Source organism: Vitis vinifera, chromosome 8 (genome assembly GCF_030704535.1).
Source record: "Vitis vinifera cultivar Pinot Noir 40024 chromosome 8, ASM3070453v1".
Taxonomy (NCBI): domain Eukaryota; kingdom Viridiplantae; phylum Streptophyta; class Magnoliopsida; order Vitales; family Vitaceae; genus Vitis; species Vitis vinifera.
The window spans coordinates 1,994,764-2,007,140 of NC_081812.1; the positions used below are offsets into that span (position 1 = coordinate 1,994,764).

At 27.9% G+C, this 12,377-nt stretch overlaps 1 long non-coding RNA gene across 1 annotated transcript; it reads right to left on the reverse strand.

Moving 5' to 3' along the window:
• Positions 1-2,128: 2,128 nt before the first annotated feature.
• LOC100241637 (uncharacterized) lies at positions 2,129-3,710 on the reverse strand. The gene is made up of 3 exons (XR_009466325.1): positions 3,412-3,710; positions 3,241-3,296; positions 2,129-2,727 (listed from the first exon to the last, which is right to left on the reverse strand). It is a non-coding gene; the product is annotated as an uncharacterized LOC100241637 (long non-coding RNA).
• Between the last annotated feature and the right edge of the window lie 8,667 nt (positions 3,711-12,377).

Genomic DNA, 12,377 nt, shown 5'->3' on the forward strand with positions numbered 1-12,377 from the left:
ATCAACCAGCCCCAATTTTACTTCTTTAGTGAGCCTATTGTCACAGGATGCTTCAAATAACCCTCCCCATGGGCTTATATAGGAGGAGGGAAGCTTCTGGAGACTCCTGGAGCCATCTACACTAAGCCATTGGTGGGAAGAGTGTGGAAGGTTCTAGAGATGCCTAGAGATGTCCACACATCTCTACACTATGGTGGAAGGCATGAGAGGAGTCCAAAGCTTTCTAAAATATTCTAAAGATCTCTTGCATATTCTTGTAACATAGGGTTGTATATAGATTAGTATAGGGAGTTCTAGAATATTCCTGATTTGAAAGGAACCCTCCAAGGTTCTAGATAGTTCCATTGGTGCCTATAAATAAGTGAGGCCCTCATTTGGCCAAGGCACCATCCAAATTACTTCATAACCAAGCAAGTGAGCTTCCAAGCACTTGTAAAGGCTTCTTTGAGTAATAAAGAGCTTCCATTCTTTAAGGAGTTGCCTACTAAGCTTCTCAAGTTTCCGAGTCGCGAGCATCTTAACCTAGCAAGTTAAGCATTGGAGGTAGGCTGACTTAGCAAGATCAAGCGTCTTGACTTGCCTAAGTGCCGCACGAGCTTAGTGAACGACTAAGTCCGTGACACTATGCCCTCAAGAAAGGGTCTCTATAGTATCTTATGAAAGCCCTCCATATAGTTTTTATCTTTTAAAATAAAAAATAAGAAAATATATTTGACAATCAAAATACATAAAACTGTTTTATGTTCTTAAAAATTGATAGCAAAGTATTTGTAGAGAACATTTTTTTAATTATTTTTAGTTATTTTCATTTTTTTTAATGATAGTTTTAAGGAATAATTATATTAATATTGAAAATAATTAAAAATTAAACACTACATGTAAATTTTATTTTTAAAACATATGTAAAAACATAAAAATAGTTTTAAAATATTTCACATTCCCAAACAAAATTTTATTTTATAAAATATCAAATAATAGTTTTTAAAAATTATTCTTAAAAACTATTTTTTTTAAAAACCATTTTAAAACATATTTTCCAAATAAAGCTTAATTGTTTTAATATCATACATTTCTTTTTGGACAAATAACAAATTATCATGTACATAATTGTTGATATTTTAAAAAATTTCTTGTTATCAAATGCATGGATGAAAGATTTTATTTTTTGTATAAAGGGAATAAAATTTAAATAAAATAAATAAAATCCCTATCATTATATAAAAACGCTATGAACATATAAAATTGTCCAAGAAAATAAAATGTTGGAATAATCCATGTTGAGACACAACAAGAAAGCATGATGGGGTGTCTTCAAATCCAATTAATGGTAGACCACATTTCCATGAGGAACATGTATAAGTATTGAGTTGAAAATGAAGGCTTGTCCTCCAACACAAGGGAGGCAACAATCATTTTATTATTAATGATTATGCAGCTTTGTAATTAATTTTCATCTTACGAGTGATTGTGTCTTCCAAAAATTGCAAAAATAAAATGGAAAAATTAAGAAAATAATTAAACATAACATGCAATATTTGTTGAATAACATGTTTTAAGGACATTTCTAAAAATAATAATTTTTAAAAAATGTTATGTTATTTTATTTTAGATTTTCAAGCAGGTAAATATTTAATAATAAAAAATAATCCAAGAATCAACTTGTTATTATTATTATTATTATTATTATTAAAATTTAATAATAACAGTAATAATAATTTGGTAATTATGTTTAAAGTTTTGACAATATGGGAATTAATTTGATTATATTAATTGACTTATTTCCAATATTTTTTAAAAGTATATGACATAATTATTGTAAATTGTAAAACAAAATTGCACTATCCAACTCATTGCAATATAGTTTTAAAATTCCATAAAATTAATCAAATGCTTTATTATTTTATACAGAGAATGCAAACAAAAAAGAGGAATGAAAGTATCCAGGATTATAAGCCTTTAAAATTTTTATTTGGCAAAAGCTTGGGAAAAGGTCCATGTATGGAGAAGTACCACTGCCTCTAAAATACATGACATGATTGAATTCTAGAAATCATAGTGTCTGAGGCCACTTTTTCATGCAATTGCTTTTTGGTAGAGAGTTCAATTCCAATGGGTGCAATGCCACACATAAAGATAATTACAATATTACCATTAACTTAATCATATAAAATACTATATAATAAATTACAAGGGGACAACAAAAGCTTAATCCCATATATATCAACCTCCACCAGTCCCACCCCCACAAAAACTAAAAAAGTGAACCCTCTCTCTCTCTCTCTCTCTCTCTCTCTCTCTCTCTTAATCATAGAAAAGCTTAATCCCATATATATCAACCTACACCATTCCCCCAACAAAAAAAAAAAAGAAAAAGAAAGGGTGAACCCCATCTCTCTTTTCTTAATCATGCTAGATCAATATATATATTTATTTCATACACTATACACTGTAGAAAGGAAGAAAGAAGTATATTCATAATTATTGGATTGTGGATATGGATATAGGTAGAACACATTCCAGACTAAGATAATGATCATCATCATCAACTCCTTTTCTTTGAGTTCATCTCTGGTTTAAGGTCTTGGCTCAAACTCTCCCTGGAGGCTTTGGGTCATGGTGGGTGTTTGCTCCTGTTCCTGCATAGTCATCTATGCCCTCCATGGCAATCCTCCCCACCCTTTTGTACCCTTCTTCCACCTCTGGAAATTTGTAGAAACCCCTTCCCTTCTGCAAGGTCAAAGGACTTTTTAATTAAGAAAAAATTGGTAAAAAAAAAAAAAAACACACACACACACACTTACGAGGACATTAATTTTCAAAAGAGCTAGTTTCATAATCCAATGAGAAAATTATCTAAGGACTTGAATGGTTTTTTGAAAAGTCCAAAAAATGGCTGTGTGATCACAGGTTGACAGCTCTGTTGGACTATATGATAATCTTATAATCAAATAATATAAAGAAAAAAAATATCTAAAACCTTTAGAGTAATTTAACAGTTAATTATAGCAAAAAAAATAATTTCAAAAACATAAAAGAAAAAAAAAAAAAAAAAAAAGGTTGTATCACAAGATAACCTTATGTTGGGTGTGATTTATACTTTGAAGCAATCAAGAAAATTGAGGTGGAAACAAAGGGGAAAATTTGAGAACTTTTTCTTGCTTCCTTCAAATCCATGCAACCATGGAGTAGTACAAAAGTCATAGAAATGGGGTCTAGGGTTTTGAGAGAGGGAGAGAGGACCTGAGAGAGAAAAACAGCTTGGGCTGAGAGCTCCTCCTTGATTAACTGGAAGCTTCCTACAAATCAACACCAAGAATATATTTTTCAAACAACAGAAACCAAAATCAAAACACACAAACTGAAAATCCTAAATCCTCCATGGCTGATCAACACTCCAACTCTAAGCCTTACTTGATGAAGGAACTGCAGCACAAGAGAGAAGCCATGAGAAACCCAAAAAGATGATCATCAGATGAAGAAAACCCTTGTGACCCATGTTGAAAATGATCAAATTTACTGCAGAATTGTGTAGAGATAGAGGTTGGTTGGTGGGTATTTATAGAGGAGAATAATAGAATATAGAAATGAATAAAAAGTACTCCACAAAGTCAACTTCCATTTTATTTTATGTGGGTGAGTTCCCACTTGCCTAACTTTATCATCTTTGGTCACTTTCATATATGGAGATGATCATTTTCAATTTTTTTTTTGTTTAATAACATAAAATATGGACACCCCAAGTACTGCATATATGGCAATCACGGGCAGTGCAGAACTGTCACACATTTCAATCAATCTTAGGAATTCATGCACCCCACTTTTATTAATTTATTTCTTTTATATATGTGGTAGATTTTGGGACATGTGAGTTCCTGGTGGAGTCTAAAGAATTTCTTTTCTTGAATTTTAAATATTTGTGTCCAAAGACTGACATTTGTGCCTCTTGATTCATGGGGGCTGCTTTGGTGGATTTATATCCACTTAAAAGTTTTTAGTTGGATTTATTGATGACACTTAGCAGTAAATACATATTGGGTCAGCAGTGGGAATTTTTTTTTAATTATTAAAAATTGGTTGTTCAAAAAATAAATATAAAAATGTAGCACTAAAATGAGTTTAAAGTAACAAATAAAAATAATTTATTATCTTTAATTCTATTTTTTATTTTCTTCACTTTTTCTTTCCTTTTACTTTTCCTCTCTATTTTATTTTCTTTGTATTTTCTTTCAAAATTTTCAAGAACCAAACATAACTGAAAAGAAAAGAAGAAAATGAGAATAAATAAATAAAAATATAATAATAATAAATAAATAAGATAATATAAAAAAATAAAAATAAAACAAACTAATAAAAACTAAGAATTAAAAGGTGTAATTTTGTTAAAAATCAAATATAATCGGGTTTAAAATTTAAGGATAAAATTAAACTCAAAACTAATGTAAAAATAAATTTAGAATAAATTTTGGGTCTACAAGAATTTTAAAATTTGAACTCATGATTATTTCAAGTCTATTATTCATATATTCAATTCAATTTTAAACATAATGGTTAAAACATTTTTTTTTATGGTCGATGGATGGAAAATATATATATATATATATATATATATATATATATAATTTATATTTTGGTAGGTAGAAAAAATCTTGATTTGTAAATAGTAAATATTCTTCTTCTGGCGCTCCTATTAAAGTTGAAAAGAGCACATAATTGGAAACTAGGAGCTAAGCATTAATAGATTGGAATGATTTAGAGTTGAGAATGAATAGATTGGAGAGTGGGGAATGGGAAAATGGGAGAATGAATTGATTCATATGATTGTGACTCCTCTTTTGACTCTATCCCACCATTTTCTTCTCATTCTCGCCGTGTACGCTTCCTCTACCCGGCCCCCCACTCTCAATATCATCATCCCACTTTTCATGTTCATGTTTCAAAATCATATTCTAAATACATTCTACCCTTTATATATATATATATATATATATATATATATATATATATATATATATATATATATATATATATATATATATATATATATATAAAATCATATGATTCACTATGTGCAAGTTTACTCTATTTTCATAAAATTTAGAATTATACTTTGATGTATTTAGTAATTACACTAATTTCTTTTCGACGGGAGCAACTTATTTAACCTTATTTATAATCAAATAAAAATTTTTGACTTTCTATTTCCAAAACCCTAATTCATTACACTTTAATATCTTTTTATTTAACCTTATTTATAATCAAATAAAACTTTTTTTCTTTATCAGACTTTTTGATTTCCAAAACCCTTTAATATCTTTTTCTTTTTCATATAATCATATTTTAAAAGGGTAAAAACTAGAAATAAGGTTTGGTTTAGTTTGAGTTTAGAAAAGCTCGGGGAAAGAAAATAAAGAAAAAAAGTAATATAAATTTATAATATTTTTTATTTGGATATCAATGGAAAAGTTGTGGGAAAAAAAAATAAATTGTTGAAGAATACATTTTACTTGAACTTTTCTCACCTTTATCTAAAGAAAAATGGGGAGGAAAATCATTTAGTCTTTTTTTTTTTTTTTTGCCTTTTTTCTATATATTTTTTTCTTACTCTTTTTACATAGTATATATTAAATATAAGAAAATAATAATTTTTCTTACTAGTTTTTATTTTCATCATATTTTCTAAAAGAAAAAAAATAGTCTAAAAATAAATCCACAAAGAAAAATCCATGAAGAAATAGCTATTAATATTGTTGATCCAAAACCATGAAAAGAAAATCAAAATTAATTAAAGAGATTTTTTACCTCTTATTCAACCAACCATTAATATGCATATTCCAACTTTTTACCGGAAAAAGGAAAAACGAAAAAACTAGCTAAAATATTTATATCTTAAATTAGAATCATATTGTGAAGAGACAATTTGACTTTTAAGAATTTTAGGAAAAATATAAAAGAAAGTTGAAGAAATTTTTTTAAAAGTAGAATAAAATTGATATATTATTTTATATGATGATTAAAATTCATTTAAATTTTTATATAAAAATTAAATAATTTAAAAATATATAAATTTCTGACTTTATTTTTGTTTCTTACTTTCTTCCCTAAAACTATCTTTTAAAACATTTTTTTTTCACTACTTCCTTGAACCACACGTATCATTAATCAACAAAGTGTTGACTGCATTACATCAATCTATTGCTTGTATCATCAAATTTACTGTGTAGCCTTTTGAAAATACCTTCTTCCTTGTCTTTTTCTATATATATATATTTTAAATGCCATCAATTTTTCAAAGGGAAAGAATCTTGAAGGGTGGAATTTATGTATAAATGGGAGAATGATGGAGGCATGGACATAGTTGACTTGGGTGTCATCATCTTGAGAGAAGAAGGTTTGACAACAAGGTCACATGTAATGGGGACAAACAAGTGCCGACATCCCCCTCAAAATTCAAAATGCATACAAAAGAACTTTGACATCAAAACCATCCTGCCCACCACAAAATATGAGCAAAAAGACAAACACAATGAGGAAAAAAAACTCTATGCATCTTGCTTCTTTGCATAAGCAGTGAAGAAAGGGGTTTTTTCTTTTTTTTTTCCCTTTTTCTAATTACTTTTTTAATGTTTCCAAATTTTAGTAAAGAAAAGATACCAAATTTTGTAAAAATAAATAAATAAATAAAGGATGATAACCTTCTTGAAATTCTTTTTGAAGATAATTTTGAGACCTATTTTAGTAGTTGTTACTTCTATTAAAATATTAAATTTTATGTTTATAAACTATATTTTTCTTTTAAAAAAAATGATATTATTGAAAATAAGAATAATTTTAATTTTTTAAAAATTTTAGTCAAATAAAAATAATCCTTATTAAAATCTTCAAAAATTTTATCCCACCCAATAATAATATTAGTGTTTAGTAGTGTCCAAAACAAGGGTGTTGCTAATTAGTAAAAACAACACCATAATTTAGAAGTCCAAGAACTTGTCCTACAAGATAAGGGCACTAGGGCATTTCCACTAACTCACCCCTCACTCAATGAAAAATTAATGATTAACTTCCCTTTGAAACATATGATCATTATTTGCCATATTTTAAGGGGTTTCACAAGCCTTTTATGTAGGAGTCACTTAAGTGTCTATCCACTCAATCTTAATCTATACAATGTCTTAAGATAAAAGATAGCCATGTCAACTTACAAACTAAGATGAGTCAGTCCACATGGAACTTCCATAGCTACACATATTTGTTGGAATATGCCTATACATTATCTACCATTATAAAAAAATTGTTGAGGTTCATGCCCATGTCATAGTTAATGAGATTAATTTATCAAATATTACAAAAACCTCTTGTAATTGTTTTGGACCATTTACTTGCCAACCCAAATTTTGTAAAATCACATGTACAACTTCAATAAAATTTGCAAATCTAGACTCGGATTGTGTTTATACTGAATTCTTTAATGGAAAATGTAAGTTATGTATAGGGATAGTGAGATGTCCCCATTGAGAAGAGAGTAGAAAAGATAAAGAAATGAGAAGGTATAGAGAAAAATAAAGTTGAAGTGCTTCTAAAATAATATCAAAAGTTAAATTTTTTTATATATTTTTGTCTTTCAAATGATAAGTCTTTAGTTTTGTTTTATAGATATCTATTGATAATAACCAATTAAATAACATAATAGGACACATGAAATGATGTCTATATGGATGAATCGATGAGATGATGCCATGTATCATAGATCAATAACATAATCTCATGATTCATGTAACTAATTTATATAAAAATTTAGAGGAAATTGAGACATATATCTTGCTAAATGGTATTTCATCCCTCTCAATCCGGTTCAAATGTGTTCAACGATACATGGAATAATATTTGCCTCAACAAACATTTAGTTCTAGCGACTAAACCAAAACCCTTATACCATCCCATAAACTTGATGGAGTGGCAACCACCAATGTGTACAAAACAAATCCAATCAGGATCCTCAAGTCTTGCTTCTGACCCGAACAAGTATAAAGCATGTGGATGTCATGCTACCCACTACCTTTAAGGGAGGTATTAATGATTCCTAATCTTCATGAATGAATATAGAAATAATTGTTTAAAAATACCCTTTCACATGTGAGAAAGAGATAATGAAGCCAATAAATAAATACTAAAAAGTGATCTCTCATTATCCACCTTAGTATAGTGGAAATAATCTCCCCTTTTATTCATAATCCTAAGTGAATGTTTCCATCCCAAGATAAGAAACAGACATTTTGCAACATCTGCCATAGTAGCCATCTATAACATTGACCCCTACCTAGATAAGGGGGTCTGCACTAAGTTGCCACCTCATGTTAGTGTGGTGGAAAAATAAGAGGACAAGACTTCAAGAAAAATCTCATTGAGATGAAGGGGTCATGCTCAATACTAAAGAATTAATGTATGCACATCATTAAACATACATGCCATAATGAACAAATGACATAATTTTCTTATAAATCAGCATACCATGTAAAATTATTTCACAGTATTAACATCTTGCAATCAAATTGGACTTAAATTTTGCACATTTAGTTGCTGATTTTGGCCAAATTAATTATTTGATTTTTCAATAAAAAAATAATTTCATTTTAAAATATTTTAGTGCATGCTTATAAAACCTTAGGATAAGCTTTTTAGAATGTAAGTTTGCCTTAGAATAATTTTCTAGATTTGATTTTAATCAAATTAGAGTTAGAAAAAAGCTAAAGTTAAAGTCACAATTTAAAAGAATAATCTAAAAACAGATGAAAAAAAAAAGTGTTTCCACCATTAATGATATTATTCTTATTTTCATATTAGGTTTTCTTTTGCAAAGTGAAAAATACTTGTATTGAATAACTCGAAGACAAAAAAACTTTTGATTTCAAGGGTCACTTCAAACAGCACTTAATTATATTATATCTAAGCACCCACAAATCAAAACAAAAACTCAGAAAGTTTAATGGATCAATGAGCAAAGAAACTAAGGCACCCAATAACAAACAGACAATCAATCTACAGACACATTTATTTTACCAAAAAGAAAAGTATATAGATGGCAACGAACAACATTATAAGTGAGGGCCAACACAAAGACTTGTTTTGATGAAAACATTGGTTGTATTAGTTAGGGTTGTAGGCATCTTGAGAGACAATGTTTGGTGTAAGCATGAGGTGTGATTGGGATGAGAAGAAGCCATAAAAATATATAGATAGTTCACACCATGAAAGGACACTGAAAATGGAAGTGTGAGGCCACCCAACAAAGTGGGTTGTTCAAGAATCATCACCCAAGTGCATTAAATTGACAATGACTTCACTAAAAGCAAGGTGTTTTCACTTTCTATTCACTCAAAAAGTCAAATCAAGGAAGGCATCTTCAATATAAATTGAATTTTTTTATGTAGGGTCATCCTAGTGTTGGGGAAAAATACATTTCATGCAAAAGTCATCGCCAATTAGAAATAGCTACGTGCCAAAAATGATCTTTGTACCCATTTGTCAATATTATTATTATTTTTAGCTTTAGTCCCACACTCCATTATATCTTTATTTAAAGTTCAAATTTAATTATACATATCATCAAGACATAGATTAGAAGTTCATTGTCATATTCTTCAAATGTATCATGCTATGTTGAAGGCTTCTTTATGTGTTACATTGGCAAGTTTCAAACACTGAAATAATTATATAATAAGAATAAAAGCCTTATTGAATTTTTCATTCATTTCTGTGTTTATATAATTTATTGGAACATGCATATAGAATCTATTTTTACAATTTTCATTTTTTTTTTCATATTGACATTGTGATTTACCTTCATTTTTGTCTCTATATATTTTCATTCATAATTCTATAAACTAAACCCACTTTTAGAGCAAGATTACAAATGCATTAGAGATTTATTCAAAGGTGATTCAATCAAAGAAACCATAAAGCGATTGATTAAACAATTCTTTGTGTATAAGAATATCATTCTACAAAAAACATTTCACCACTTCAACAACATAATAATCTAGGGTTATTTGATTAAAATAGTCTCTCAAAACCCAATTTTTGAAATTTAACCTCTCACCCTTTTTTAGCATCATTTGGACAAAAATGTCCTCATCATTTTCTTGTAAAAATAACTCTTTCTTTTAAAACCTACATGTAAATACTTAAAATGGAAAAGGGTATTTATGTCAAAAATTGATTACTTTTCCAAAAAAAAATATAAGAAATGTTAGATTTCCGATTTAAGGATTATTTCATCCCTTTCAACCAAATATTTAAATAATCTATGCACAACAAATAAGTAATTATTAATCTATTATAACTTTATAAGTGTAGAATTATTACTAAGTATTAAAAATATGAATATTAATTATTGACTATATTTATAATATTTTTACCTTTTTTTCGTTACATATCAAGGTATGAATATACCCACTCTATTTTCATATGAGATAAAGGACAAGTGCTTGGATACGAAGGGCAAGGAAATGGAAGTTTACATCGATAGCCAAAGAGAAAAATAAGACTTATATATGAATGCACAATCATGTCTAGTAAATGGATAAGGTCGATGAAGTTAAGCATTATTAATTTCACAAGGTATTCAAAAGGTAACATAATCCTCCTCAAATTGGTGGATGCATCAAACCAAATCAAAAAGTACAAATATATATTTGGTATTAAAGGGAAGCATTACAATATATTTTGTATAAACCACTAACATTTAATGAAATTGAATATTTATTCTAGATTAACTAATATTGAGTAAACACTTTGAAAATTCATATTTCTTATAAATGAATATGATATTAGTGTTAAATGTCACAAATTATATCAAATATATAATTTGATATTATAGATAAACATATAGTAGAGGCTAACAAGTGTCCCCACCAAACAGTGGATGACTAGATTTGAGTTTTTTTTTTCTTTCTCCATTAATTGTTGGTGCAATTTCTTCTATCCCAAAATGCAATCTTAAGGCTATCAACTGAGGACAGTGTTGATAATAATATAAGGGTGAAATCTTCTTAATTATTATATATTCTCACGCATATATTGGTACATACATGTACCTAAAGAAAAACATCTCCTTTATGGTGTTGTTCTTATCTCTTATGTTCCCACAATGCAGACTTTTTGTGTGTACATATTGGACTTCTGTGAACAATGAGCCTGTTCTAGTCTCATACAGTGGGGTACAGTTGAGATCTTGTAGATTTAAAGGGGAACGGTTTGTTGTTGCTGACCAAGTTTCCAATGGTGGATTTTTAATGCAACTACATTTAAAAAATAAAATTAATTAATAAATAAACCTTACCATTTCATAAATCTACTTAATTAAGATAATTAAAAGTACAATTATATATCGTTAAAGTTTGTACCTTAATCATATTATTCATATTTGGGTTGCTCGTTTCGTACCCTATTGTATTATTTGTATTCTAATTATTTTTGTCATAGGTCATATTCTTCTTCCTCCAAGTAATATTCTTTGTACTCGTGATCATAATTTTTTAATGGTTTAATCATATTTATATTTTACTTATATATACAAGTGAGATTAGACGAGGACATTCAATTATTACGATATTAAATTATAATCTTGATGTTAAGTACAATAAATGAATGGTGGTTTTATTTAATTGAGCCAAATGCAACATCACCATGACTATCATTAAGATAGTCGGTGCATCTTATAAGGAAAATTGGCATGGATGGGACTCTAAGGCAATGTTTGGTTCCTAGAAAACTTGAGGGAAAATGTAAAGGAAAAAAAATAAAAAAATAATAATAATTAAAAAAAATGAAAAAGCGAAGAAAAAAAATTAAAGTCAATAAACTTTTTAAAAATATTTCTTTGAACTCATTTCATTTATTTTTCTCTATTATAAAAAAAATTAAATAATTTTAAAATACATAAAATTTTAATTAATTTTAATTATATTTTATTTTCCTTCGTATTTTTTATAATGAAATCAAACATAAAAAACTCATTTTCCTTAGGCTATGTTTGGTTCCCGGAAAATTTGAGGGAAAATGCGAGGGAAAAAAAATACAAAAGAAAAGTAGAAGGAAAGAAAAAGTGAAGGAAAATAAAAAAAAATAGATTAAAATTTGATAAATTATTTTTTTTGTTACTTCAAACTCATTTTATTTATTTTAACTCATCAATATAAAGATTAAATAATTTACAAATACATAAGTTTTTAATTAGTTTTAATTATATTTGATTTTCTTTGATATTTTTCATAAGACAACCAAACATGAGAAAATCATTTTCCTTAGCATTTTTTTTCTTTCCTTTGTACTTTCCGGGAACCAAACATAGCCTTAATATTTTTTTTCTTTTTTTAATACTT